General features: G+C 32.7%; 1 long non-coding RNA gene across 1 annotated transcript; it reads left to right on the top strand.

Moving 5' to 3' along the window:
• Positions 1-1375: 1375 nt before the first annotated feature.
• LOC121122179 (uncharacterized) lies at positions 1376-3562 on the top strand. Its single transcript, XR_005865727.2, has 2 exons — positions 1376-2376; positions 2438-3562. It is a non-coding gene; the product is annotated as an uncharacterized lncRNA (long non-coding RNA).
• The last annotated feature ends 1273 nt before the right edge of the window (positions 3563-4835 follow it).

Below are 4835 nucleotides of genomic sequence, written 5' to 3'. Positions count from 1 at the left end.
ATAGTAATTTTACGAGTAATATTTTCTGTAGTCTAATTCCTATGTCTCTCTGTACAGCACCCATTCAAAAATAGTGATTCAATCAAACTACCCATTTGGAGTCTGTTCCTTTAAGGGCGTCTTTGCTCTTGGAGCATTTATTCAAAGAATTGACTATGGATATCGAATGATTGGGATGATTTTTACGATTCTGGACAAGACCTAATCGCTACGGATGAAGTTCATTGTACACATAATACACATAAAAAATAAATATAATTTCGAATTGTACATAATACTTTAAAAAAACTAATCTGCATACTACTCTTGATAAATATCAGAGGCACAAACCGAAACTTGGATGATTATGCAGCTTTGTAAGTTGTTTCATAATATTGGATGACTAATTCGAAGGAACTTGTATATCAAATAAATACCTACTTGCAAATAACACTTACAATACTTGTAAAATGATCTACTTTATACCTATTATCAGGTTTGTGAGTGATCAGGAAAAAAACATCGATCCGATCAGAAATTCACTGCAATATAACGTTATAGCGGTAAAACGATGAGGGCCATTTGCGATCAGCGATCCGATCAATTTAATTGCGATTAAATTCAAATACCCAATTTCTTTGGACCTATAAAAAAACCTCTATATGTACCTTTATAACTTGTATTATCGATTTATACACCTTTTCCAAATGTATATATTTCTAAAAAATTTTATAATTATAAAATATCATATATGTAGAAAAAACTACAATATATGCAAATTATAAAATATGTATATGTAGAAAAAAAAGAAATATATAGTCTGCTGGCGAATAATAAAACATCTTCATTTTTTTTTTTTTTTTCTAGGGCTTTATTTGACATTAACAGGAGCTGCTTCTCGAAGTTGTTGTCTAGTCAACTCACCCCCGCAAGTACTGTATGCCTTTCCAGTCCACTGTCGCATAAGACATACTGGAACATTCCCTTCTCATGTTTTGGAAGAGTTTCATTCAAAAATTCCTCAGGAGGTCCTTGAGGAGGATGAATTGAGTTTATCCAATTAAGCTAAGGAATTAGGTTTGTCTTGTTTCCTTCGGGAGTCGTCCTTTGTAGGCCCAAAAAGAAGTATGGAGCCCTATCTTCCTAAGAAACCATTCATAAAAGGTTATTTCCATTCTATTTGTCCAAACAACCGGCGGTTTCTTTCTCCGAAGAGGCTCTGAGCTCATTAAGATAGAAACCCTCTCCACTTAGGCTTCAAACTTCAAAGCTCCATCTTTAAATCCTTCATTCAAGGATTTGTTAGGTCTCACCGGAGGTGGTGAAATAGATGAAAATTCCTGAGGTTAAATCAGAAGTTGGAACAACTCAATATTGGTCTGCTTAGCGAGTTTTTAGCTAATAATATTAGACGAGATCTATTTTAAGCATGATTAAAAATATTCAATTTGTAACCAATACAAAAATCGAAAAGTCAGACACTAGAGCGAAACTGAGGCCAGTCTTTGAGGCATTAGAAGCATCTTTTTTTATTGTTTGGAGCTGAATATTCAGCAATAGACGATAATATGGTTCCATATTATGGAAAACATCATGTTGAAACAGTTCATTCGAGGAAAACCTATTCGTTTTGGCTATAAAAGTTAAGCCCACTGTTCTAAAGGAGGATGCTTACATTCCTTTGATTTCTACAGTTGGAAAAACCCAAGACATTATTTTAAAATAGATAATTATTTAATACATAAAGGTTAGGTTAGGAAGGTTGCGTTGAATAAAGTTCCGAAATGAAATATAAAATTAATTAAGTCCATTATATCAATGTGTTCTAATACTATCTGGAGGAACACAAGCTCCAATCACACAACCGCTTGTGGTAAAAACCTAAGTTTTGATGAGCAATTATGTTTGGTAAATTCTTATGAGTTTTATACAAATGTAAATATATAATATTAGGTAATCCTAAATAGTTATATTACGAAGTATATTACAAAGTAGATATATTACGTTAAAGGGTTTAGCAAAGTAAATTCTGTAAAAAAACAATTGAAATAATGATTTTATCTGATGAATTTTATCTTAAAATTATTTTTTTCAATTTTGGGTCGTGTTCGTACAAGATGTAAGTTTCCTCTAAATAATTTGAAATATTTTATCCTACATTGATCTTTGAATAATAATTTAATTAATTCATAACTATGATTATTTTTTCATATGTTAGTCAACGAAGAGAAACGGATCGGAAACATAGTTACAGACTGTATATATTGCCAATATCCCAATTCCTGAGTTTATGGGTTATCGATAGTGAATATATCGGCTTGTTTGAGACGATAAAAATGATCAGATCCTGCAGAAAGGGATAGAAAATCAACATTTTTAAAGTGTTCAGCAAAATCAGTAACATATGATATCGGCAAATTCTTATTCTTATAGGTTTGATTTTTGATTATGTTTTTAGGAAGCATAATTTCCAAAGCGCAATTAATGGCAAGAAGGGGACGTTGTATTTATATTAAGAGACATACGTATTCGTAACAAGGCGAGGAAAAGAGATTAATACCATTTGTCTGGACGACCCTTTAGGTCATTTTTATTGTCTCTATGATTACATTCCATCATATATTGGTTTGGGATGATAGGAACTTCTTCTCAGACGATGAAACCCTACAAAGTCGAAAAGGTGTTTGAATAGTTTGGCTTCAAATTCTGTACCAAGATCAGTTAATACGAATAATGGTACACCAAATCATGGGATCCATAATTTGACAAAAATGTGAGCAATAGATTCTGCAATCTACAGATATATTGATGATGGGTTGGGACTCAACCCATACCACGGAAGAGCATGTAAGAATTACTTGTATGGTTCAACAGATATTTCTACGGAATGAAGAGGTCCAACAATATCCAAGACTATCGTTACAAATCTTCCAGGGGAATAAAAGTTGAGTTTTAGGATTTTCATGTCTTTGTCCCCTGGCAGTTTGGCACCCTACAAACTCCATCACCCCCTGATTGATATCCGAATTCATGACTGGATAAAAGTAGCGCATTTCTATCATTTTTAAAGATGATCTCGTACGTGGATCAGATAATAAATGAAATTGTTTAGAGATTTCCTTTCGAAGAAACAATGGGACAAAAAATTTAAAAGTTAACTTAATTGAAGTTTTCACTATTGGCATTTAAGTATTCCTTGAAATTATCGTCATCTTCCATGGTAGACTTTTGTTCAATAGCTATTTTAAGGAAGTCAGCTACCTTAGTCGAGACAGCACTCATTGAGCGAAATAAATAGTCAGCAACTACGTTATCTCTTCCATGAATGTATTGCATATCTGGATTAAATTCCATCAAAAAGCTAAGATATCTTTGCAAACGGTCAGATTTTGGTTTTTTATTTGATTTAAATGCGGATTCCAAAGATGTATGGTCTGTAAAAAGTGTGACTGTTTGACCTTCAACTTATGGTCTGAAACGAATTACACCCAAATATACAGATAATAGTTCTCTGTCGTAGGTAGAATATCTTCTTTGAACGTCAATTAAATTTTTAGAATAAAAACCATCAGGAAATGTATAACTATTAATTATTTGGTGCAATAGTGGTCCTGCAGCTTCCTTAGATGCATTAGGGGCTTAGTGAAATATATGTTATTCATTATTGAAAAAGGGGAAGGTTTCTATTTTTTAAGTCCACATTTGATTTTTTTGAAATGCAGAATTTTCTTCTTGAAAAAACACAAAAACGCAGCTTTTCGGTTAAGGGATAAACAATTCCTTCAAAATTAGTAATTAGATTACGGTAAAAACTACCATTCCCATGAATCTACTCCTATCTTTTTGAAATTTACATTTTTCCAAGGTCAGTTGATGGTTTTATTTTGTTAATGCTTTCATAAAAATTGTCAAAAGTTTTTTATGAGAAGGTTTAGAGTCACTTAGTATGAGGGCATCACCTAAATATAGAAAAACGAATGTTAATATTTTCAAAATCTGGTTCATGTATCTCTGAAATGAAGTGCCAGATTACGTAATCCAGAAGGCATAAAATTGTAATTCAATAGCCAAAACGGATGATATTAGCAATTTTAAGTTTAGGTTGCTTTTTTACGGGCATATTAAAGTTAGAGTTACATTAATCCATTTTTGAGGTGTTGAGAAGTAGTTGTGCATTTTTCTGGGACTGTTTTTGAATTTAAGGAACGATAATCTTCCATTATTCACCATTCTTCTGATGATTTTTCAGTAGGAAATGAATAGGAGCTGTGAAGAATCATTTCCGATCCAGTATATTTTGCAAAAATTTCCAGCCTACTTCCATTTTTGCAAGCTAAAGTTTCTAACTTTGACGGCGCTTGAGGAAGCATCACCAGTATCAATGTAATGATGAGCATTCTCTGGAATTTGAGCGGAACTTCAGATTTGATTTGGAGAGAGTGAGTATAGGTATTTCATTAATATAATTTTCCCATAATCGACAGTCCACTCATTGAAATATGTACAGAATGTAGATTGGCACAGTTACAAAAAATACAGTCTAAACAGTGGTCTGCAAATATGTTAGTCAAATGAAGAGGTCACCTTTCTGTTCAACTATTTTCCAGGGTAAAACGCTGAGTACTATTTGGATGGATTACAGAGATGGCAGCATAGTTGGGAGAGGTGTGTAAAGTAACAAGGATACTATGTTGAAAATAAATATCTGAAAAAATGTCGTGTATCTTTGTTAGGTTGGAAACTTTTTAGACCACCCTACTATATGTTCAGGGAAAGATAAGGCATCCTTGATAATACATTCTTCAAAAATGAACCCCAAACACATACTCATCTTGGAAATCAAGTCAGAAACACTA

The sequence above is a fragment of the Lepeophtheirus salmonis genome, chromosome 7, assembly GCF_016086655.4.
Source record: "Lepeophtheirus salmonis chromosome 7, UVic_Lsal_1.4, whole genome shotgun sequence".
Lineage (NCBI taxonomy): Eukaryota > Metazoa > Arthropoda > Copepoda > Siphonostomatoida > Caligidae > Lepeophtheirus > Lepeophtheirus salmonis.
This window is presented reverse-complemented; position numbering and strand designations above follow the sequence as displayed.